The 26,789-nt window shown below is 37.8% G+C and overlaps 1 long non-coding RNA gene and 1 pseudogene across 1 annotated transcript in view; one reads left to right on the top strand and one right to left on the bottom strand.

Moving 5' to 3' along the window:
• LOC111174752 (uncharacterized) overlaps positions 1–26,789 on the bottom strand; it is a 419,708-nt gene that overhangs the window by 225,948 nt on the left and 166,971 nt on the right. The window lies entirely within an intron of this gene.
• Positions 5,913–7,685, top strand: LOC111174753 (zinc finger matrin-type protein 2 pseudogene; annotated as a pseudogene).

Here is a 26,789-nt window from a genome sequence, read left to right as displayed (position 1 = left end):
CTCTTTTCATTTTCATCTTGACCGAGGTTGAGGTTTGCACTTCAACTCTCGTTTATTATCTCATTTTTCTTATGAACTCCAAACAAGAAGTAAATTATTGCAAAAATACCTAATTTGAAATTTGATGAAATTGACTTGAGGATGTAGGTTTCTTTCTTAATATCAATAGGGTTCTTGAACTTTTTTTTAAGATGCCATGAAAAAACAGAAACTATTCACTGAGTTTACAAATCAGAAGCACAATGCATGATTTTTATCTTCAGAGAGCTTTAATATAGTTGGAAATACCAGACAAGCACATGTGATAAACCAGTTATATTGTTAACAATGAATTGTATGATAGAGTATGTGTACATTTTATATGTTCACAGAAATAAAGATAGTTAAGGTTTGTAGTAATGTTGGAAGCATTCATGTAGATATAGAACTTAAACTGAACCTCAAAAGTTGTAGAATTTGTTCTGGATACACAGAGCTAGGTATATCTTGTCTTTTACCAGAAAGGAAAAAAATTAGATTCCCTTGATGAGAGAAAGAAATAATATAGAGACGATTTGTGTCATTACTGAACAAAGCTAGGAGCCACAACAGTTGGGATACATTAGGATACTATTTTCTTCCCTCTATTTGATCTTCAGTGACTTAATCACAAAGGCTCTGTGAAACCACCTGCACAACCTCACTCTCCACTAGTTAAGAGAGAACTGGTGAGAAAGAAAGATTACCTATAAAGTTCTTAAAGAAAATGGTCTAATGCAGGGATACTGTGCCAGTCAAACATTTCAGAAACCTCAAAAGATTACAGAGCTCTAATTCCCAAGAAGTTACCTTCATTTCCTCTGCAAATCTTGCCCTTAAATTTTCTGTACACCATGTTGTATAGTCATTCCAAAGAAATCTGCCTGATTTGGCCCAGTTCTGAAAGAAAGCCCCCATCACTTCAGCTAAGTGGAAAACTGAAGCGATTATGAGGATAATTCAGTTGCGATCGTCAGGTGGTAAGTCACTCCAGGCAAGTCTGGGCAGTGACGGGAAAGAAGTAGGCAGAAGTGTTCACTCTCTCCAAAGGAGATAATCAAGCTGGTAGAACGTAATAAATTGCTTTCAGTAAACATTAGGGCCTTATTATCTTTTAATTTCATGCAGAAGGTATTTTTATTCTGTACTTAATCCTGTTATAAGTGCCTACACCAGAGCTCCCAATCAAATCTTTATTCTCACATGCACAGAAGGAAGAGAAAAAAAAAACACAATCTGTCTTAGTTACTAATCAATATAAGAATGGCCTAACGAAGAACAAAACCCTTGGGAAACCTTTCTAGAAACAGCCTCAACACTTCTAAGAATTTCACATTAAGGCAATTCTTTGTAATTCTTTAGACAAATGTGAACTACCCAAAAGGGTGAAGGTGGGAGAGATAGAGACAGACAAAGTTTAGGATAAAAGATGTTAAGGAAAGAAAAAGAGAGACTTTCTGCCTGATTGAAAACATTCTCTAACCCCTTGCAAAAATACATATTACCTTCCCTTCTATCCTAGAGGAGGTAGGCTGTCCCCCCTACCTGTGCCCTCACCTCATCCTACTCACCTCCTCAGGGCAGCATCCCATCAAATTCCTCCTCTCTCTGCCTTTTACTGGCCCTTTCCAATCAACATACAAATGGTGGCAAACAACTTTAAGCATTCATTTGCTTAATAAACTTGTTTATTGAAATAGGATACACATAGGGAAAAGAGCAAACATCATAAGAGAAGAATTTTCAGAGTAAATGCACCTCTGTAAACTCCATCCATATCAACAAGTAGAATGTTACCAGCACCCTAGAAACCTCTATTGTTCCCCCACCAGGGAATTCCCTCTCCCAAAGATAACCACTATCCTGACCTCTGACACCATTGGTTAATTTTGCCTATTTGACAGTTTTCTCTAAATTGAATTAATCCATATATTCTCTCGTGTCTGGCTTCTTGGACCAATATTATGTTTGTGAAAACTATCCATGTTATGTCATGCATGTAGCTTTGTCCATTAATTCTCATTGCTGTATAGTATCCTACTGTATGAATAATCTACAAATTCATCCACGGGTGATAGAGATTTAATTTGTTTCCAGTGTGGACCTTCTATTAAATATGAATTGTAAAATACGGCTACCATGAACATTCTTAGCTGAACATATGTACCCATTTTGGGGGTGTATAACTGAGAGTAGCATTTCTGTATCATAGAGTGTGCATATATTCAGCTTTAGTAGATACTGTCAGTTTTCCAAAGTAAATGGATCTAGTTACTCTCCCAGCAGCAATATAGGAGAGATCCAGTTGTTCCATATCCTCTCCAAAACTTGGTATTTTCAATTTTGTTGGTAGTGGTGGTTATTCCGGCACAAGTGTAAAGATATCTAATTGTGGTTTTAACTTACATTTACCTGATGAGTAATGACACTGACCAACTTTTCCCAGGTTAACTGGCCATTCAGATAGGAAGGATCTGTCCAAGTGCTTTGTCCATGTTTCTATTTGGGGTGCCTATTTCCTGTTTCTCTTTATGTATTGTGGATATGTTTCTCCTGATCTCTCTCTCTGTCCCTTTCATATATATATACGCATATATATACTTACATAATATAAATATATTTTATGTATAAATTCTTATATAATTTATAATATATAAATACATTAATACATAATATATGCATACATAGTATATATTATACCTATATAAATGATCTATGCTGTAACTTGTCTTTAAATACCCTAAATAGTGTCCTTTGGTAAACAGAAGTGTTCCACTTTCATGGGGTCCAATTTACCACATTTTTCCTTCATGTTTAGTGGTTTTGTGTTCTGTTTAAGACCTTTTTTTACCTACTGTAATGTCAAGAAAATATTGCTCTGTTTTATTCTAGAAACTTTGGTTTAATTTAAGTGGCTTAAATCTCCCTCTGGCTATAATTCCCACTCCTTTCCTTTGCAGTAACTTCACAAAATACTTGTCTATATTTCCCATCTTCTCTTCTTCAGAAATAAGCTGACTTCTGACTGCCCCTGCCCATCCTCACTACTCCAGTGAAGGTATTTTCTCCGTGCTTAATCCATATCTCCCTAACTGCCAAAGGGAAATTTTTCCATTCCTGTCTTAGTCACTTGACTGTAGCATTTGATGCTGTTGACTAAGCCCTTCTTTTTAAAGTTTCTCCTTAAAAATTTCAGGATTCCATTTCATCCATATTTTACAACTACCTCAGTTCATTCCTTCTCAGTCTTCTTCATGGGCTCCTTCTCCTCTAATTATGTTTTAAACATAAAACTACAACATGCATGAAATTCTACTGTGTACCAGCCACCATGCTAAATCCTGGAAATATGGTGGTGAGCAAAAACACATGGTTCCTGATGTCATGGGGCTTAGTATCTGGTGGCAGACACACACATTAATCAAATAATTACCATGATGAATATTTAATTACAAACCGGGATCGTGGCTCTGAAGGAAATAAAGGCTTATAGAAGGGCTCAGGAAACTGTGGCCTGTGGGCTAAATACGGCCCACTGACTGTATTTGTAAATAAAGTTATATTGAAATACAGGCATGTCTCTCCATTTACATATTGTGTATGGTTGCTTTCACACCAGAGCAACAGAGCTGAGTAGTTGTGATAGAGACCACATGGCATGTAAAGCCTCAAATACTTATTATCTGGCCTTTTTCAGAAAAACATTTACCACTCCTGGTCTATAATAAGACACATAACCCCGACTGGGCATATGCTGGCCAGGAAAGGCCTTCTTTCCTAGGGCACTGGCTCTCGGGTCTCAGGAATAGCAGGTATTTACTAGGCAAAGAGAGAAAGGTAAAGCTCTAAACCGCAAAACACCATATGCGAAGGTCCTATATGGAAAGGAACATGGCACATTACAAGGAAATGAGAGAAACATGAGGCTGGAGAGACAGCCAGGGACAAGATCAAGCAGCATCTTGTAATTCACATTAACGATGCTTTCGATTTTTTCTAACGGAATGTCATTAAGTACTTTTTAAGTAGAGCAGGGTAGGGAGGTTTTGGTCATGACTTTTTCTCCATCTCCTGGCTCTGGCTTCTTTGGTGTTGGTTTTGTTCTCACGCTATTCAAGGTAGCCCCCGACAACTCCTAGATCAACATCCTCCAGATTCAAGTCCAGAAGAAAAGAGAGATTCCTCCCACCACCACCAATAGTTCAAATATGTCCTGTTTCTGCCTGTTTTCAGTCACATTCCCATCAATGAGCCAATGACTGAGGCCAGAGGAATGGAATTAGCCAATTGACTTATGCCTACTTACATGGCCACCGCTAGAGCTGATCACAGGATCAGCCTCAAGCATTTGCAATAAACGTTAGATAGATGTAGCAACCCAAAGGAAATACAGGGTACCTTTTCAAGGAGTAAGATGAATAAATGCTGCATGGCAAAACCAAAATATTCTCAACACAAGACACAAATGGGGATAATTTCTCCTCTCCCTGGGTGTGCTTTCTAAGAACATCTCATTCATACCTCTGTTTTCAACTACCACCTTTATAATAATCTATTTGTAAATATCTGTCTGTTTGTAGCCCTAAATGTTTTCCTGGTCTCCAGATCTGTTCATCCTGGTCTCCACTTGGATATGCTACACGTTTAGTTTAATGAGAAAAAACAATTCATTATCTACCCATCAGACCTACTCCTCCTTCTGTGCTGTCTTGCCCAGATCAGAATGTAAAGAATTATTCTACAACCCGTCCTGAATCTTATCAAACTGTCTAATCAGTCACCAAGTGATGACATATCTCCCTCACTCGCTATTTAAAATTCTTCAAATGATTCTTGCCACCTCCAGAATAAAATCCAACCATCCTATGAAGACAGTCAAGATGCTTCCCAATGGCCCTGCTACCCCCTGAAAAAACACTCTACTCCTCAGTCTTTCACTCCTCCGTCCTTTTGCCCATGCTTCTCCCTCTTTCTAAACTGCCTGTTCTTCTTTCTTCCTTCTTCACGTGGCCAACTCTTGCTGGTTATTCAAGAATAAGCTTAATCCTCATTTTCCTTAGGAAACTTACAGAATCACTGTGAGTTATTCAAGAATAAGCTTAATCCTCACTTTCCTTAGGAAACTCACAGAATCACTGTGAGTCTAGTACTCTTCCTCTGTGCCCTCATAATACCCATGGCGCCCCCATGTCTCAAAACCTATGACGCTGCCACAGTTTATTCCTCTGTCTCTCAGAGTCTGCAAGCTCTCTGCAGGATAGGGATGTGTCTTATCTTTCTATGACCCAGTAAGTGTTTCGCACATACTAAACACTCAATAAACGCTGGTCGGAGAATTCTACTCAGGTCAACTGGGGAAAGAAATTACACTTTTTGAAGAGAATTTCATTGATGGAAATAAGAAATTAAACATGGAAACTCTATGGTAGTGATAGGGCAAGTTAATCTAAGTAAACAGTTCCTTAACATTTAAAAAAATCCTTTTTTGACCCTCTCTTCACCCCTCACCTCTTTTCTAGCATACGGTGTACATTCCCAGAGATGCAGAGCACAACTTCATGCTAAAGGAGTGTCTACTCTGATTTCCATAAAATGCCTCATTTAGTGCCCTGTACCCCAAAGGCACCCATTATTTAGTAATTAGTGATCACAATCTTCAGGCAGACACAGGATGCTAAAACTTATGGTAAGCACGCTCTAACATTTACTGTTGTAGTAATATAAGTAAATAACAGAAAGCAATTTATAGAACCACTCCCAGGTTTAAGAAAATTTCAATGGAGGTGGTTCCTGGAATTCCTTTGGTCTCAGGACTTTTAGGAGCTAATTTCCGCTCATAACAAACACTTTTTTCTTATTATTTTTTATTTCTTTCATTTATGTTTCTTCTACAATTTAAATACAATTTCCTTTAGAATATTATCTTTATTCAAGTATCGTATACCTTTATAAATTTAATTTTTCTAGTATGTACTAGGCATACTTTCCCCTGAAGGTACAATGGAGAACAAAATCAACCCAAGCTCTGCTCTTACAGTGCTTATGGTCTAAGGGGAAAACAAAGTCATTACACAAATAATCACACACACACAAACTGGAAAACAGAACACTGTGACATGTTTTGAAAATATTACAGATATCTACAGCAAGCATCTGAGTTAATACAGGATGTAACTGAAGGCTCCCTAAAGAAAAGATGCTGGGACCGGGATCTGAAAATGAAGGCAGTTTGATTAGCTGAAGGGAAATGAGACTGCGAGAAAGCAGGGAACATTTCAAGCAGGAAAATGTCACGTGCAAAGGCTTTGAGACAGGAAGGAGCATGGTATATTCAGAGGACTACATAAAAACAAAATTAATCCTAAATTCCCACTAAGCACAATTTTTCAAAGATGGAAAGCAACAGGATTTAGAAGAGACACTGAATTGGAAATATATAAATATGAACTGAATCTTGGTTCTTCCTCTCAATTTGTTGGATGACTCTTAAAAACCACAGTCTGACTTCGCAGTGAAGATGGCGTCGGGCAGTGGGACAAAAAACTTGGACTTTCGCCGAAAGTGGGCCAAAGATGAATATGAGAAGCTCGCTGAGAAGACGCTCACAGAAGAGAGAGAAAAGAAGGATGGAAAGCCAGTGCAGCCAGTCACGCGAGAGCTTCTCCGGCATCGGGACTCCAAGGTGGACCTGGAATCCAAACTTGGGAAGACAACCGTCATTACCAAGACCACCCCACAGTCTGAGATGGGAGGATACTATTGCAATGTCTGTGACTGTGTGGTGAAAGACTCCATCAGCTTCCTGGATCACATTAATGGAAAGAAACATCAGCGAAACCTGGGCATGTCTATGCGTGTGGAACGTTCCACTTTGGATCAGGTGAAGAAACGTTTTGAAGTCAACAAGAAGAAAATGAAGAGAAGCAGAAGGATTACGATTTTGAGGAAAGGATGAAGGAACTCAGAGGAGGAAAAGGCCGAAGCCTACAAGAAAGAGAAACAGAAGGAGAAGAAAAGGAGGGCTGAGGAGGACTTGACATTTCAGGAGGAGGATGAGATGGCAGCTGTGATGGGCTTCTCTGGCTTTGGTTCCACCAAGAAGAGTTACTGAGGCCTTCTATGCTTGGCTTTTTGCCAGGCCTAACTTTGTGTGTGTGGGCACCATCTTTTGGGAGGTACTGGGGAAAGTCCTTAAGACTGGCAGTGGGGAGGGCTAGAGGGTGGGTGTTTGTGGTTTCCCTCTACCTTGGGAGAGAGCACAAGATGCAAAGGAATGTGGTGTGGCATGTTCCTTCAGCCTCAGTATTTCACTGGAGACAGAGGACCTCTGATCATCTGACTTCCCAATAAAGAAAACACACCTCTTCTGGAAAAAAAAAAAAAAAAAAAAAAAGCACAGTCTTTGCGTACCTGCCTTTCCAAACGTGTAAAGTGGATTAAACTAAGTTTTTCACCGTAGTTCTCAGAGTATATTGCAATTCAAAAATTAATGGGAAACTATCCTGGACCAATGTCAAGTATTATTATTGACTATATTTTGTCCTCATGGATTTTTTTTAACTGAAAGTAACTTGGCAGAACTTTAGCTTTCCTATAACGTTCCTCATACCAGCAAATAAAGATTCATAAATCAATATTAAAGATCTAGGGGATCTTTTACCTGACAGCCAATGTTTTCTTAATTTTATTTTATTATTTTTTTACTTTTTTAACATTTTTATTGGAGTATAATTGCTTAACAATGGTGTGTTAGTTTCTGCTTTATAACAAAGTGAATCAGTTATGCATATACATATATCCCCATATCTCTTCCCTCTAGTGTCTCCCTCCCTCCCACCCTCCCTATCCCACCCTTCTAGCTGGTCACAAAGCACCGGGCTGATCTCCCTGTGCTATGCAACTGCTTCCCACTAGCTACCTATTTTACATTTGGTAGGGTATATATGTCCATATATACACTACCACTCTCTCACATTGTCCCAGCTTACCCTCCCCTCTCCCCGTGTCCTCAAGTCCATTCTCTAGTAGGTCTGCATCTTTATTCCCATCTTGCTCCTAGGTTCTTCATCAGCATTTTTTTTTTTAGATTCCATTTATATGTGTTAGCATATGGTATTTGTTTTTCTCTTTCTGACTTACTTCACTCTGTGTGACAGACTCTAGGTCCATCCACCTCACTACAAATAACTCAATTCCGTTTCTTTTTGTGGCTGAGTAATATTCCATTGTTTATATGTACCACATCTTCTTTATCCATTCATCTGTCAACAGACACTTAGGTTGCTTCCATGTCCTGGCTATTGTAAATAGAGCTGCAATGAACACTGTGGTACATGACTCTTTGTGAATTATGGTTTTCTCAGGGTATATGCCCAGTAGTGAGATTGCTGGGTCGTATGGTAGTTCTGTTTTTAGTTTTTTGGAGTTTTGTTGTTGTTGTTTTTTATTTTTGGCTGTGTTGTGTCTTCATTGCTGCACACGGGCTTTTCTCTGGATGTGGTGAGCAGGGGCTACTCTTCATTGTGGTGCACAGGCTTCTCATTGTGGTGGTTTCTCTTGTTGCACAGCATGGGCTCTACCTGCATGGGCTTCAGTAGTTGCGGCACTTAGGCTCAGTAGTTGTGGCTCGTGGGCTTAGTTGCTCCGCGGCGTGTAGGATCTTCCAAGACCAGGGCTCGAACCCGTGTCTCCTGCATTGGCAGGCGGATTCTTAACCACTGCGCCACCAGGGAAGCCCTCTATTTTTAGTTTTTTAAGGAATCTCCATACTGTTCTCCATAGTAGCTGTATCAATTTACATTCCCACCAACAGTGAAGAGTGTTCCCTTTTCTCCACACCCTCTCCAGCATTTATTGTTTGTAGGTTTTTTGATGATGGCCATTCTGACTGGTGTGAGATGATACGCATTGTAGTTCTGATTTGCATTTCTCTAATGATTAATGATGTTGAGCATTCTTTCATGTGTTTGCTGGCAATCTGTATATCCTCTCTGGAAAAAGGTCTATTTAGGCCTTCTGCCCATTTTTGGATTGGGTTGTTTTTTTGATATTGAGCTGCATGAGCTGCTTGTAAATTTTGGAGATTAATCCTTTGTCAGTTGCTTCATTTGCAAATATTTTCTCCCATTCTGAGGGTTGTCTTTTGGTCTTGTTTATGGTTTCCTTTGCTGTGCAAAAGCTTTGAAGTTTCATTAGGTCCTATTCATTTATTTTTGTTTTTATTTCCATTTCTCTAGGAGGTGGGTCAAAAAGGATCTTGCTGTGATTTATGTCATAGAGTGTTCTGCCTATGCTTTCCTCTAAGAGTTTGATAGTGTCTGGCCTTACATTTCGGTCTTTAATACATTTTGAGTTTATTTTTGTGTATGGTGTTAGGGAGTGCTCTAATTTCATTCTTTTACATGTAGCTGTCCAGTTTTCCCAGCAACACTTATTGAAGAGGCTGTCTTCTCTCCACTGTACATTCCTGCCTCCTTTATCAAAGATAAGGTGACCATATGTGTGTGGGTTTATCTATGGGCTTTCTATCCTGTTCCATTGATCTATATTTCTGTTTTTGTGCCAGTACCACACTGTCTTGATTACTGTAGGTTTGTAGTACAGTCTGAAGTCTGGAAGCCTGATTCCTCCAGCTCCATTTATCTTTCTCAAGATTGCTTTCGCTATTCGGGGTCTTTTGTGTTTCCATACAAATTGTGCAATTTTTTGTTCTAGTTCTGTGAAAAATGCCAGTGGTAGTTTGATAGGGATTGCACTCAATCTGTAGATTGCTTTGGGTAGTAGAGTCATTTTCACAATGTTGATTCTTTCAATCCAAGAACATGGTATATCTCTCCATCTATTTGTATCACCTTTAATTTCTTTCATCAGTGTCTTATAATTTTCTGCACACAGGTCTTTTGTCTCCTTAGGTACGTTTATTCCTAGGTATTTTATTCTTTTTGTTGCAATAGTAAATGGGAGTGTTTTCTTAATTTCACTTTCAGATTTTTCATCATTAGTGTATAGGAATGCAAGAGATTTCTGTGCATTAATTTTATATCCTGCCTAATTTTTTTTAAATGGCCAATTGCTAACCATGTGACATGAGTAATCAACAATAGAATATAAGCATGAGTCCTGAAAAACTTAATCTGTTTCTTAGTGATGGAAATTGTAATTTGCTGAGAAACAAGGCTGAATAGTGGATACGTACTGAATTGTGATTTGCAGGCTCTGCCATTTAAAGAAACAGAAAATCAATTCACTTAGGTGAAATTTAAAGGTAGAAAATCAGGTTTGGGTGGGGGAAAATACAGTGAGTTTACCTCCAGGCAAGTATAACTGGAAACCAATGGAGACCCAAATAGAGTTTTCCAGGATAAAGTTAGAGAAGTAGCATTAGAGCTGCTTGAGAAGGCTGGACTGGAGTTAAAAGGTAGGAGTATAGGTAGAAGTTATAACTTCAGGAGTGAAGGTATTGCCCATTCACTCATTTCAGATGAAGTACCCAAGTAAGTTCTGATTGCTCCTAGTCCGCTTTGAGTTACAATTTGTGCAGGTGGAAAAATAAAATTAATTAAATGCACTTCAAAATTGATTACCTAAGTTAAACTCTTAAAAGAGCCAAAGGAATAAACGTTAAAATGGATAAAATACTTTTGAAGGCATTAGCGTGTTTCCGGTTTGGGTGAGGCTTTGTTTTGTGTAAGTATATGCCGTGCTGGTGGCAGCTGTCACTCTACAGTACACCGGGTGGGGATGTTGTAGCAACGAGTGTAAGTTACGCTGTTACGTCACTGCGATAATGTCTATAGCCTTACAACCCGCACGACATTTCTGGGTAAAGGAAGTGAGAAAAAGTGGTCTCAACGGCAAATACGAGCCACAAGCGCTTAAAAAAGTTTCGGGTTAGGGAAGCCACTACCTTAGACTTGCTTATTCTAGGCTTTTTGAATATATAACAAAATCTGTAGACTCTTTGATACTGCTTCTAATTCTAAGTAGCCTCTTCTGAATGCATATTTTACTTGCTTAAATATAGGCACATTTACAGAATAGTCCACAGACTGGCACAACTAGTTTCAGTGTGTTAATTTCACTAATATTTCCTGAATTCATTTTACGCACGATGGACTGCTCCAGGTGTTGGGAACCAAAGCTAATTTCACGGCAGCCAAGGTTCTTGCCTCCATGCAGAATGTATTCTATGGAATTAGTTTTGTTTGTGAGGAAACTGAGTTTTAATATTCTGTATCTGAGGAACATTTATCTGAAACTTCAGAGTTGTTTAAAAGTACAATTTCTTAAAAAAATTTAAGTACGTATTGATAATGATTATGTAGAACAATCAAGAAATGTTAAAATACTTTGCTCTTTAAGAGCTTTAGGGAAAAAAGATATCTATTACTTTTATTTGGGGAAGGAGAGGAAATCTGTAACCCTCTGAGGATGAGTAAGATTTAATCAAATAACCTTTTCAGTCTTGACAACTACTTCTATTCTAAGAAACTATGTTACAACACATTTTCTCTTCAGTTATAGCTCTTCAACAGAGCTTTCAAGAGCCTGTCACACAGAGTTACACTGACATTTTCTTCTACTTAGGTATCTACTCAAGCTGACTCGAAGAACCCTGGGAGAATTTACACTTGAAAACAAGTTTGATCTACTAATGTAAACAAAACGCTACGGTTATTTATTTTTCTTCATTGTTCTACATTTTCCTCCCTGACCAAGACATTAAGTTAAAATTCATGTACAATCAGTAGTATCTTACTTGGTTCCAAAACTGAAGGAATAACTTAATACTTAACGTATCTTGGTTACCCAACTTATTTATTACAAAATGATTTTGTGATATTGTCTTAGATGAAGATTTCTCAATCATGGCTCTATTTACACCTTGGACCTAAGAATTTTTTGGTGTGTGTGTCTCTCTATATGTGTGTTGGGAAGCGGGGGCAGGGCTGGCTTGTGCATTAGTAGGATGTTTAGCAGCATCCCTGGCCTCTACTCATTAGGTGCCAGTAGCACCCCCCAGTTACGACAGCCAAAAAATTTCCAACATTGCCACTTATCCTCTGGGGAAGGGGGCCAAATTGCCTCTGACTGAGAACCATTATCCTAGATTAGAAGTCTCTACTTTGTTGATAAAGGTATAGTTCACAAAATCCACCAGTGACTGAAAACATAAGATTTTAGGGACATACGGAAAGTTTTGCCCCAATTTTATAGTTTGAGTATTAAAACTTATTTACTATTCTACTCATTGAAATTTATGTTGCATATTAATTATAGATGATTGCAGAAGAAGCCTGAAAAACTATTTAATTATAATTTACAGGAACTAATTTTCTGTATGGTATTAGCCTGTGAAAATGGTACACCAACACAATGTTGAAGGAAGGCGTTTTTTTAGCCTCTGAACAAAGAAAGAAACATCAGAGTGGAGATCTAAATATGAACAGCATGATTGGAGAATTATCGTTAGGTGCATTTGCTAACTAGTTGGTTAAATTTTAATGTGTTTTATTGTGAGTGGGAAGTAATATTATATGAATAGTAATAAAAACAATTTATGTTCCTTCTTGCTTAAGAGCTTTGCTCTTGTTAAATGTGTAAAACGTAATGTGTAACTATAGAAACCTGCCATTTCCATTATTGGAATTTTTCTCATAAAGAGCAAAACTCATTAAACTTTTATTCTCTGTAAAGTTTCTGAAAGCCTAGCAGAGAAACCAAATCTTGCCCTCATAAAATTTGTTTTGCCAGGAAAGAACATATTTAAAGTAGTGGGAAATTGGGGAAAGAGGGTAAGGTAGGCACAGCAGTTTGGAAATCTGAAATATTTGTGTAAATATTTATATAAATGTTTTGATCCAAGGAGTCTCAGTGCACTGTCCCAATGCTGAGGTTGCCAGCTCACACTACAGCCGGTGGTGGCTAAAATCAAATGTTAGGGACTAGAGCAGAGTTGTCACCAAGAAAAATTAGCCAAACCCAGGCTCAGGATCTAAACACAAACTTAACAAAGCTCAGGAGTCTGTTTTAATTGGAAATACAATCCAAACCGAAACAGGAAAATGTGATCCACAGTATACAAGGCATCTCTCTGTAGCATCCTTACCAACACCCTAATGGTTCCCATAAAATTCTAAATTCATTTTTAATACTTACTTCCTCTGTGTATACATTTGACTACAGCCATGTTACCAATACTGAATAATAACGATAATAATGTAATGTCCAGAAGTAGAACGAATTCATGCACTAAACGTATGTGTGTGTATGTCTCCTAATCCATCAGAATAAAAAAGACATTACAAACCAACTGCAAAACTATTTTCAAACTGGCTAAAGCCTATCTTGCTCAAAAGGAGGAAGAAAACATTTTCATGAAATAAACCAAAGAGATTCCAGGCCTGGGGGCTACGCGCAAGCTCTCTATGTATGGAAATATTATTTACTAATCCCCCAGAGTCAAGTGAGACTGCCTTTATTTGACACCAAGACTGTGAGGCATTTGTGTGCACTAAGTAGTAGGACATGGGGGAAAGGCAGAAATTTAAAACTGTCAGTTTGCTTGTAAATTCCCTGACACACTGGACAAAAATAGACAGCATGAACCACTTGCACCACGATACTTGTGGACATGCCCTCATCCTAAAGCCAATTCTCTTCTCTTATTTTATTACATTAAGCATTTTGCCAAGTAATTAAATTCTCCCATTATCTCATTCCTTGTATGCATTAAACAATGTGTCATTTGTTTTGGAATTATGCAATGGACCATGCCCCTTTATTCTCCTCAAAAATGACATCTGCCATAAAAAAGAACAAAATAATGCCATTTGCAGCAACATGGATGGACCTAGAGATTGTCATACTAAGTGAAGTAAGTCAGACAGAGAAAGACAAATATCATAAGATGTCACTTATATGTGGAATCTAAAAAAAAAATCGTACAAATGAACTTATTTACAAAATAGAAATTGAGTCACAGATGTAGAAAACAAACTTATGGTTGCCGGGGCGGTGGGGGGAAGCGGGATGGGGGGCTGGGGGGAGAGATAAATTGGGAGACTGGGATTGACATATACACACTACTATATATAAAATAGATAACTAGTAAGGACCTACTATACAGCACAGGGAACTCTACTCAATACTCTGTAATGGCCTATATGGGAAAATAATCTAAAAAAGAGTGGATATATGTATATGTATAACTGACACATGTTGCTCTACAGCAGAAACTAACACAACATTGTAAGTCTACTACACTCCAATAAAAATTTTTTTTAAAATGACTATATTTGGCTATTTCCCCTTTTGTCCATAAGAAAATGAAAACCCTAAAGCATTTTTTAAGTAATAAAAGGAGATGAACAGCAATTTCATATCATTAAAAGATCCAAAATATTTTCGTTAAAGCAGACATGCTGTTTTGGGTGTTTTCCCAGTTGGACTATTTTATTACTTTGCTACAGCTTGTCTAAGGAGTAAATAGTTTAAAAGTTTTGGTGGTGAAACAGAGATCCCCCCCACTAATTCACTGAGGAAGCCCTTTATTAAGAACACTGGAAGTGCCGTGTTGTACTACACATGTAAGTACCAAGGAGTAAAACAGCTTCTCTGCAACATCAAGCTTTCCCCCTGTCCAGGTTAGTGTGATCTCCAAGCTTCACACTGCAAATCAAAGCCACTCAAGTATGTTGCAGTAGCCCCTGAAAAATGTCTTTTTGCCGCCATCTTAAAAGGGAACAAGAAAGGATTTGTCCTAAATTATTCCATCAGTGGCTCGCAAAGCACAATTTATACTTTCTCTTTAGAGAGATCTCAAATCACTGGATTCTCTGCTTCTTAGCAGTTCTGTTGCAAAGTTTATCAAGGTAGCAAAGTGAAATGAAGAGTTATCTGTGGAAACCAACACTCTGTGCTCTTTCCCTAATATCTCAGATAGAAGAAGGATCATCTCTAAGTGCTTTGTCAGTTAAGGGAACACCAAAGAATGTTCTTATTAAAACTTCATTGAGGTGTTCTCCAAAGTTTCCAGAATGACATTTTCTAAATCTTATTTCAACAGAATTCTTTGTTTTTAATCCACTTTATTGCTTTCAATATAATCTGGAAATATTTTCACCAAATATTTGGATCATGAAGTATTTTGGGGGGGAGGAGAAGAGTGCAAAATGCCCAATAATGTTTTATATGATATCAGCCTAGTATAGACTCTCAGATGGAACTCATCCGACCCCAGAACAAGGAGCCCCAGAATAGAAGTGGAATGGAGAGATAAGACTTTTTTTTCCAAGATCATATTTAAAGCATGACTTCAGGAATATAGATCTCCAGCCCTTCTTCCTGGCCACCCCATTTCCCCCTCTGTGCCAGGCAGGCTGCACACAGGGTCAGTAATGGGATAGGAGGGCCTTTGTATTTACCCTTCAATATTGTTTAGAGCGTGGTAATTAAAGAAAGATTGGTTTACATTCCTGAAGCAATCCTAGGGAGGGGAATTTTCAAACCCTGGAAATACATATTTAAATATTCTGAACTTAATCACACCGGGATTAATGTTGGCAGCAGATAAAATCAGTCCATACCACTTTTCTTGGAGGGAATGAAAACATTGGCATCGCTAGTCAAACTAATATATCTTTGGTCCTGAGTCACTGATTTACTTGAAGTCTGGAATATTTACATTGGGTGTATGAACAATATAAATGAAAAAGGAGTTGCATGTAGGGGCCAACAAACATCAATAATTTAATTACTTTCCTCCACGGCAGATAGAGAGAAATAACTTATGGGGCCACTGCGAACATTAAAGTAAGCTTTTCTCTCTTGGCTAATAAATCTGATGAAAATACCTCACCTTTGCCAGGGCAATATTCCTAGAAAAGCTTTCCTAAGCCCAGGTAAGTTTAGCACTCCTTCAAATTTCGTGGTCTAATCATGTTGCAAAGACTCCTCTATAATTCCATAATTCTCCAGCGAGGGACAGGGAAAAATACTTTTCTTTAGTCTGTAAAGGATGGAGGTTTAACCCAATGCAGGGGTCAGTCATGGAGGGTAATCTCCCAGCTCTTCCACTTAGCTATTTGTACACCACTATACAAAGTTTCTAATACCATCTCTGTCCTTGGGAACAGCTAAATGACTTTCCAAAGACCATAAACACCAGTTGGGGAAATTTGTATTCAGAGGAGTAAAAAAAAAAAAAAAAACTGGAAATGGATTTGAGAGGCATAATAACATCTGCTAGGTTTGGAAAATATGATTTTCCTCAAGTCATTTTATGTAATTCACATCCAAGCTTAGAATAGTGTTCCAATTTATTAGGCTGTGTTGTGGTTCCAGCTATATTTTATTTTTAAACTGTAACCAGTTTTACATATAATTTTACTAATCTGTACAGAACTTTCTATCTCTTTTAATAAAAATTAAATAAATTTACTTTGGCACTTTTCAATGGAAAAAAATTATGAATAAGTTCTAATTGTAAACGAGCAAATAGCTATTAAATAGCACATGGTTAAAATAGGATTGGGGATATCATGTGAGTTTGGAGCTGAATACTGAAGATCAGGTCTTGCGTTTCAAACACAAAAATACCCAAGAACCTTAGACCATCACCAAAACTATATGCCACATACATGTACTGGGGATAAATGGTTAATGAATGGTCTGCTCACATGGTTTCTGCCCTCCCAAACTGACCAGATGATAACGGAATAAATTTTACTTTTCAAGCTGTTCTGGGACCATGGAAAGAGGACATGGTGTGGAAACCACATTGCTGGGTTCCAGTTCCAGCTCTCCCATCTAAGTGACCTTGGACAAGTGGAGGTCTCTCTGAGCCCTTCAGTTTCCTTACCTGTGAAATGTGAGTGGTAATATCTGGGTTGTTGGGAGAATCAAGTATATAAGCTATCATTAAGCTGCAGTCTATCAAAAGCAGTAAGTCAATCATTCACTATTCAAGCAGACACTCAGAGACAAGAAATAAGCATTGATCCAAAATATTAACAGATGTACAAGAACATTTCACAATATAAGAAGCCATACTTAGTAGAAAATCAATTACCGCTCCCTTCCTTCTTTCTCTGCCTTTAGATATTTTTGCCTTATCTCCTGTCTGCATTGATACCAATGTCAGAGCTTTCAAAAATATGAAGAACTCTCAAAACTCAATGGTTAAGGAAACAATCAACCCAATCTTAAATGGGCAAAAACTTAAACAGGCACTCACCTGAAAAGATATAGATGGATGGCAAATAAACACAAGAAAATCTGTTTAACATCACTAACGATTAGAAAAATGCAAGTTAGAATCAAAATGAGATATCACTATATATCTACAAGAATGGCTAATTTTTTATTGAACTATTAAGTTTTGGGAGAATGCAGAGTAACTACACTTATATACTGCTGGTAAGAATGCAAAATAGGAAAGCTATTCTGAAAAAAAGGTTAGGCAGTTTCTTATAATTTTTTATGAAGTTGTATATATACTTAACAAGCAATCCCACTCTTTGATTTACTCTAGGGAAATGAAAACTCACATTCACAGGAAAATCTATACACGTGAATGTGTATAGTAGCTCTATTCATAATCACCAAAACGGAAAACATCCCAAATATCCTTCAGTACACAGTAGATTCATAAACAGTGGTACATCCATAAAGTAGAATACTACTCAGCAATAACAAGAAACAAACTATTGACACACACCACAAAAGCATTACGCTGAGTGAAATAAGCCAGTCCCTACAAGTTATGTGCTCTATAATTCCATTTATAGTGCATTCTCAAAAAGGAAAAAAAAAAGACTACAGTTATTGGAAACACATCAGTGGTTGTCAGGGGTTAGGTGTGGGTAACACTGTGACTCTAAGAGGGTAGCACAAGGGAGTTCTGGGGTGACAAAACTGTTCTGTAGCCTAATTGTGGCGAGTTACGTTAATCTATACACGCGTTAAGATGAACAGAACTGTACACAAGAAAATCCAATTATACGGTAGGAAACTTTTTTTAAATAAAATGTTAAAAGTATATTGTATATCATTCTACTATTCAAGACATTTTAAGATTCTTCATTTTATAAAAAATAAAATTAAGACTTCAAGGCGACCTTTCTTCCTTCATCTTCTATCATCTCTCTCATCTTCCCTCAGCATATAATTATCAGAGGCAGTTAATAAATATTTGTGGGATTTAAGTCTCAGACCTTCGGTTACATAATAATAAAATATATCTAACCTGAAAATTCAAATAGATGTCTTGTCTACACAATTCTAATTATTCAAACACTCGCAAATATCTGGATGGACATTTTTTTTCACTCCCTCTAAATATTCGGCACTTTACCAACTTTGAAGTCTTTGTATATTTCCAATTCCTAAAGGAAAAACAGTTTTTCATGTCAAATAAATGATTGCATTTATGCCTTTTGGTGTCAGCAAATTTGGTCAATATTTTCGGTTCAATTTTCATGAATCATTTATCATTATATTTGAATATTCAGCTCCAGAAAAGTCACACTATTACTAACTTATATGGATAACACTGCATCTCAATTTTTCTCTCCCTTTCTCTCCCTCTCTCCCACCCCCACATACACCCACACATACACCCTAAGCTTGAACTACTGAAATCTCATTTAGGCTAACATTTGGAGGGATGCCTAACCTGGTCCTCCTCTTCTGTGTGAACTGTCACCGGCACCCATAGGTTTCAGTTCTAGCAGATAGCCATCTTTATATCCTGTGAGTGACTTTTCAAGGGTCTTTTAAAAAGTTATAACTAAGATGCTATGTATAGATTGGATCCATGAGTGACTACCAAAGAACGCTGAAGAGAAAAACTGACAACTGAACAGAAGTTGAGTACTCTATAAATTCAATATAACACATACACCATAATCTTGCTAAGATCAGAACTATATTTTAAAATTATGTTGATTGGCTCAGTAATCAATGAACTGGTAAGGGGAAATCTTGAAGTATAACGGGGTCCAGCAGAGACATATAGGGTATGAGAAAGTAGGAAATGTTCCCTACTGAAATCACACTCACCCACACATAACTTTGTTCTTGAGATGTTATTCGAGAGACTGGGCAGATAGCCTGATTCCAAAATACCCATCCCATCAACTTTCCAATACTTAAAATTCTACCAATTCCTTGTCCCTTTTAGTCTAGAGAAAAATAACTACATAAAAGAGGCATGGGTTTTGACTGCAATGCTTAAGTTAGGACATACAAACATTCAGAAGTCTGAAATAATTTATGAACAAATAAATATAAGATTCTATAGGAAAAGATCCATAGCAGTAGGAAATCAGAAAGAAGAGATGAGTGGAAGAATATTAAAAGGCTTTTTGGAGGAACTTAGACTGAGTTCTGATAACTACCATTCAGAGAAGAAAAGGGAGTTCCTCCTAAGTTGGAAAGATAGATTGAATGAAAGATGCTCACAGGTCTGAGAGCAGAATTGTGAAGAGAAGCACATAACCCAGAAGAAGAGCCAGGACATTGTTTTAGACAAATGACTAAATTATCCTTGTTTCCTTTACCCGAAGTACTGGAATACAATGTTAAATACAAAAGTACATTACCAATGTAGCGTAAACAGATGTCTCACATGAGTTTTAAAACTAAGACTAAATGGCTGTTTTCTGAAATACAGTCTGAATACCATTAAATGGACTAGAGGACATAATTTTTCCTCAAGCCCTAGGATCCTGGGAGGATTGATGTGCTATCTAATGTACATATTATTGGACAGAACACACACAGAATAAAAGACGAGAAAAGACAGAACACTTATTAAAAGAAAAAGAATATATGTTGCCTGCCTGCTCTAAACAATAGTAATTTTAAATATATACTTATGATATCTGGAGCAAGGGAAATTTTATAGCAGAACAAACTGGGAAAATTCCCAAGAGACTCAATCTGGTACGTTTTTTGTTTCACGGACAGTATATTTCAGACACTTCAAGGAGAAAAGTCAGGTGTGTACATTAGGTTAGGAAGAGGGAAAACCTGTTTTCCTTCTCATCTTGCCCCTTTCTTGAATAGCATTAGAGAAAAGGGACTGAAAATATTTCTTAAAAAATTTTTAAGTAAAACTCCGTATTGTAATGATGGGCTATACTCAAAACAAATATTGGGTTAAAGCCTGGTATTCCTAATGAACCTATTAAGCTTTAAAGAAAAACACTTTCCTCTAGTCAAACTTTTGTCATCTACCGAACTACTTGGACTTGCCATCAAAGAACTCAGAAGCAAAGTCACATGCCATCTTGCCTTGCCAGAAAGATAATTAAGATATTTGCTAGACAAGGAAAATGAGGAGAATAAACTTCAAGTTTCTACAAGAAGTTCAAAAATCCCTAAGAAATAAGCTTTATTAAACCATTATGTTATAGAACAATTGAATATTAGATGAGTACAAATTAAACACTCATATTTGCAGTTATCTAAAACATTTATACCCCTTGAAAAGTCAGTAAAGAAGATACAAAGAGAAGTAGCACTGTGTAATAGTTATCTACTGCTGTGTAACAAATAACCCCCCAACACTTAGTGACTTAAAACAACATTTATTATCTCACAGGATAATAAATGAGTCAGAAATCCAGGTGCCACTTAAGTAGATTCTTTGTTTCAGCGTCACAGGCTGCAATCAAGGTTTTCTTTGGGGTTTGACTGGGGAAGGTTTCATTTCCAAGCTCACTAACATGGTTGTTGGCAGGAATTACTTCCTCACAGCTGTTGGCCAGAGGCTGCCCTCAGTTCCTTGCTTTGTGAGCCTTTTCATAAAGCAGCTCACACATGGCAGCTTGCTTCATTAATGCAAGTGAGTGAGAAGATCCAGAGAAAGAGTGCAAACAAGATGGAAGTGCCAGGCTTTTATAACCTAATTCCCAGGGCCACATCCCATCACTTTCGCCAGATGCTATGCATCAGAAGTGAGTTACTAGGTCCAGTCCGCTCACAAAGAAAGGGTGGTTCACAAGGGCATGAATAAAAGGAGGAAGAGACCATTGGGAGCTATTTTTGAAACTGTCTACAACACAGAATTTGTAAACAAATTTGGCCAAAACCTGAGGACTAAGAGGCACTAAATGCATAGTCCACATATGAAGAGAACCACCAAAGGTTAGAGATAGAAAGTTTCCCTGGGATCACAAGGAGACCACAGAAATGGTTTTACTATCACAGGCATCTATTCCTACCCACCTCCCCAGCCTCTAAGGAAGGAGGCTGAGGAGGGATGGCAACAGGAGGAAGAGGCTACTCTTCCTACCTCCTATCCTCATCTGCAGACAACTCTACAAGCCAGGTAGGAGGGAAGATGCCAAGGGAATCACCACAGAGATTGGGGATGCCTGCAAGAAAGCGGGACCACCATTCGATTCAGTAGTGGAATTATGGCCAAGAAAGGGGAGTTGCTGATCTACCCCTGTGCCTATGGAAGAGAAGAGGAAGCTGGAGAGAGATGACAGGCAGAGGGTGTGGGGTGCCCCACAGGTGAGCAATCTTCACTTCTACTCTTGGGGTGCTCAAGGTGGGTACGTTTCCCATACATCAAATGGACATGATGGATGGTAGTTGGGCTATTTTGCTAGTACAACCATAAAAAATGCCAGTGCTTGATGAAAACACACCACACACAAATACACACGTGTGTGCACATACACATATACACACAGGTGCAAGAGGCTGTGGGGTGCATATCAGTGGCATCAATTTAAAGCAAAAAAATGGGTAGAAGTGATGAAGTTGGAGTCATAGCTGCCAAGGTAGGAAGCTGTGCAGCGAGAAAGCCCCAAAGCTCCTCCAAGCCCCTGACCCACCTCACACATTTATATGCACACGGGGCAGCCAACATTTGGACACCTGCCACGCAGAGGGTATAAATAACTAATATTTGTTAACCAGAGAAGCAGCAGTAACTCAAAGGAAGGAGACTACCATAGTGATCTCTTGTGTAAAGACACTTTCTCCTTCCTTCCCATGCTAACACTCTGGGGCCTGGTATGTGGAAAAGGGAAGAGGTAGAACTTTGAGTGAAATTTAAACTGGATAAAACCTTTAAAACTTAATATGACTAGGAAATTACACAATCTGACCAAGTTCTGTTGAGAAACAGGAAAGGGAAAGTCAGAAGACCATAGCTGAAAATGATAGGAAACAAATAAAAAGAATAAAAATAAGAATGGTTTCATGTTTGTAATGGCAAAGAATTGATACTATTCAATGAATCATGGATTCCAGTTCTTTAGTTGAACATTTTTTTACCACAAATAATAACCAAGAGCATTATAATTATAATACAATACAAAAGACCCTATAGTCTCTTTTTTTGGATCCTGTTTTCTTTAGGATTACTCTACAATTTTTCTCTTAGTATCTTAACAACTGGAATGAAGAATCAGGTGGATCAGGTGGAGGGAATTTACCCTCCTAAAGGACCACAACCTTTGTGCTTCCTATTTACATAATCCTATGCCTAAAGACAAATTCTTTTATTTCAAAACTATTTAAAACCATGCAAAATAGAATTCGTCATCAACACCTACTTTGTGCCTAGTACTGCGCTAAGTACCATGGGTATATGAAAAGTAAAAGTAAACACAGAAAATAGTGAACAAAGCAAAACAAAAGATAATGTAATTCAATGCTAAGAAGAAGAAAAGAGTTCATTGGGGTCATGCATTTAGGCATGCTTCATAGAGAAAATTAAGACTCGCTAGATAGTTAATATTATCTTTAAGTTTATTAAGAACATATACCTTGACCAATTATTTACAGAGCTAACCTTGGTATATTATATAGTTCTGCTGTTTCTACTTTCCCAGACCCCTAACATCCCTATAAATCATTTAAAATGCAACAAAATGGAGACTTAGCTTGCACAACTGGGTGAGAATTTTATGAAGCCATTTCTACTGAAGTAAATCAGTTGGAACTCTAAGCCATGGCATTTAATTACTTTATTTTACTAGCTAAATCCAACCAAGGAAAACATTTTATTATGCAGTATATTTCACATCTATAAGGCTCCAGGTTTATATACTGAAAGAGATATGTAACTGATAAAATGGGAGCGGTTATAGCTCTAGAACTAAAAGTATCCTTATTACTTAAATGTTATCAAGACAGATTACTATTGACTAATAATTTAGAATACTAAAATGTCCTTGAGTGGATATGTCAGTTCAGTATATCCTGACTTGTTGCAAGTTGTTTATTGCTTTTGACATATAAATCCTCATGAACTGGTTCTTTTCTATTTATTATGGGGAAAGAGTCTTACTAAAATGTCTTTAACCAGGGCTTCCCTGGTGGCGCAGTGGTTGAGAGTCCGCCTGCCGATGCAGGGGACACGGGTTCGTGCCCCGGCCCGGGAAGATCCCACATGCCGCGGAGCGGCTGGGCCCGTGAGCCACGGCTGCTGAGCCTGCGGGTCCGCAGCCTGTGCTCTGCGACGGGAGAGGCCCGCGTACCGCAAAGAAAAAAAAAAAATGTCTTTAATCAAACAATGCATAATATTGTTCTGTGTGTTTTTAAAATTTACACAGATATGAATGAACTATACGTATCCTTTTGCAACTTGCTTTTCACTCCACAACATGATGTTGGGATACACACCAACTTCTGGGGAAGAAGAGAGACAAAGAAGGAAGAGGGATGGTGCTTTAGCTGTATTTGTAATTTGTATTTCTTTGAGATGCGGGTGGGGAAAGAAAGAGGAGGAGGAGAAGGGGCAAGGGAGGAGGGAGAGAACAGAGGAAGACAGAGGGCAGAGATCTGAAGCAAATATGATATGGTTAAATATTTCCTCAAATAGAGAGGGGGATATGTAAATATCCGTTATCTATTTTCATACTGTACTGTAAGTTTGATCATTTCTTACCAATTTTTAAATTTTATTATCTTTTAAACAAAGTCATGTCACATGTCACAGAACAATGTTTTAAGCATGTCCATATTAACAAATAATGTTCTAACTAGAAGTTCTAGACCACTGGTTAAAACGGGTCTCCTAAAGCTTTGTAGTAGTCAAACTCTATTTGTCTGAGAACTTATCAAGTTCGAGATATATAAGCTTGAAGACAATAAAACTCTACCCTTTAAAAGGTGCTTCTGGAGGTGTTTCAACCGGCCATCAGCGATGTCTTTTAACAAACACCCAGGATCTGGGGACAGTACGCCTTTAAAATCACACACACACACACACACACACACACACACACACACAGAGCTGATAAGCATTCATTCTGAATGTCAATACTGTCTAAACTCATAAAGAGGATGAAAGATATTTCTATAACTATCTCGTCATTTGTTATATTCCTGTCCCTCAAAATAGCCAGTATTCCTGCTGCTTCTTCATCATTCAAACTGCATCTAAGTAAGGAAGCCACTCTTACCAAGCCACATGCCTTTTAACAACTGCTCCCTTAAGGACACAAAGAGAAGCTTGAGGAGTATTCAGAAATGCTTAATGAAGTGTACTGCTACTAACAAGTTGCACTAATTAGCTGTGGTCATTTACACACAGCCAGGGCAGTAGAGGCTTGCAGATAGGGTGAGCTCTATGCAAAGCTGAAGCTGAAGAAATTGCAGTTTATCTTCTGGACTATCACCTGCTACCCATCTTCCTCTACACCCAAATACGTGCATGCACACCTAGGGCTATTATTCTGCTCAGATATTCCCTCCATGCACTAAATTCCAGCTGCTTCCCCCCAATTCTATGCCTCCTCCCTCACTGACTTTCATCTTAGGTTACCTGTATGAAATTGCTCTCTGCTTACCACTTCCAGGAAAAGATGTAATAAATGTGTTTTCATGTAAGGGTTATAACTACTTGAAGCTTAATTTTTTATCTCTTGAAGCTTAATTTTTTATCTCTTCCCAGGATCATGAGCTCAAAGCCATGCAATATTAATAACAGATTAATATTAATGTCACTGGTAATTTCATGTACCAGTGATATGCTGATGGGAAAGAAGTATTGGTACCCCAAATTCTCACTAAATAGAGGATACCTGCTCATTCCCAGTAGGTAAATAATCCTGTCTGGTTCTCTAGGGTTGCAAATTATTTTCATAAGACATGACTTAGCAACTCGAATAAAGGTTAACATCTGAAAATTTACAAAACTACTCTTGAAGATTTATGTACATTCGTTGTCTATACATTCTCAATTGCCATTTACTTTTTAATCTAGTGCAGTTTGGAGCTTTTACAATCATTACTCTACTAAAACTATTCTCACCAAAATTACCAACGTCTTCATTGCTAAATAAGTGGAGAATTTTCTGACTTCAGATTAGCTTCTCTTGACGCTTTTGACCATTTCTTCCTTCTTAAAACTCTTCTTTTGTATCTGTGGCTCTCTTCATGTTCCTCCTACTTCTCTGTTCCATCCATCTCAGTATCTTTGTGGAATCTTCTCCTCTACCCTTCCCTTTGAATGTCAGAGTTGTCCACGGTTCTCTCTCTAGCTCTCATTTTACTCTAAAACTTTTCCTAGTAGTATGACCTTACCCATTTTAAACCATATATATACATATATATAGTATATATGCTTGTATGTATGTATATATATACATACATATGTATAAATACGCCAATAATTCTCAAATATATATCTCCAGCCCAGATCTCAATCTCCACGTATTTCCAACACTCTACTTAATGTTTCCACTAGACTATTCCACAGAGACCTCAAACTCAGCACACACAGAATTCATTATTTTTTTCCAACGAAACCAGCCATTTCTTGGGATCCCAACTGCAATGAATGGAATTTCCACTCACCCAACTGTCCAAGCCAAAAACTTAAGTCTCATGACATTTTCCTTTCCATTAACCTCCTAATCTAATCAAGCACCAAGCCCTGTTGATTTTAGCTCCTTAGTATCTTTCCAAGAATCCTCTCATTACCAGCCCCAATGCCACTTCTTTCACATCATTAATCTCTCTTCTGGATAACTTTGTGAGGCAGATGCATATCATAAAGTTTGAAAGCATGGATTCTGGAGCCAGACTGACTGCATTCAAATCCCAGCTCTGCCTCTTACCAACTGTACTACCTTGGGAAACTATTAATCTCTCTATTCTATTACAAAGCAAAGATGAGAAAAAGAAATACGCAACTCACCTCATAATACTGCTGTGAGGATTGAATAAATTAACATATGCAAAGTGCTTTGGGAGAGTGTCTGGCACATGGTGAGCGCTCATTAAGTGAGAGCTCCTATTAACAAGACAACAGCCACCTGACTGGTTTCCCTTCCTCTAGCCTCACTGCTTTTCAATCTGTTCCCCAGTTGGCGTTCAGTGTCAACTTTCTAAAATGAACATCAGAACGTGTCATCTCTGGCTTTAAATATTCAGTGTCTCCATCACTCGTATACCATCCCTAAACTCTTCAAGACTGATATTTCCCCTCTGAGTTCCAACAACACCTCTGTATACCCATATTATAGCACTCAGAAGACAGAATTTTATTTGCCTGCTCATTTATTTATCTGGCCTATAAAACTATAAGCAACTCAAGAGTTTCTTTTAATTATTGAGTCCACTTATCTACATTGCCAGGCACACAATAGGTATTCAATACATAGTCAATGAATGAATGAATGACCTGCTATGAATTCTGATTAAAAGAAAAATAAGAAAAACTTGCATTCTTCTGTGTATATTCAATCAATTGAAACCCAGAAACTGGGAAACAAATATTTTTCTGCATTAAAATTACC

Source organism: Delphinapterus leucas, chromosome 13 (assembly GCF_059928025.1).
Source record: "Delphinapterus leucas isolate spDelLeu-1000000601 "Yukka" chromosome 13, BTC_Dleu_Yukka2, whole genome shotgun sequence".
NCBI lineage: Eukaryota > Metazoa > Chordata > Mammalia > Artiodactyla > Monodontidae > Delphinapterus > Delphinapterus leucas.
This window is presented reverse-complemented; position numbering and strand designations above follow the sequence as displayed.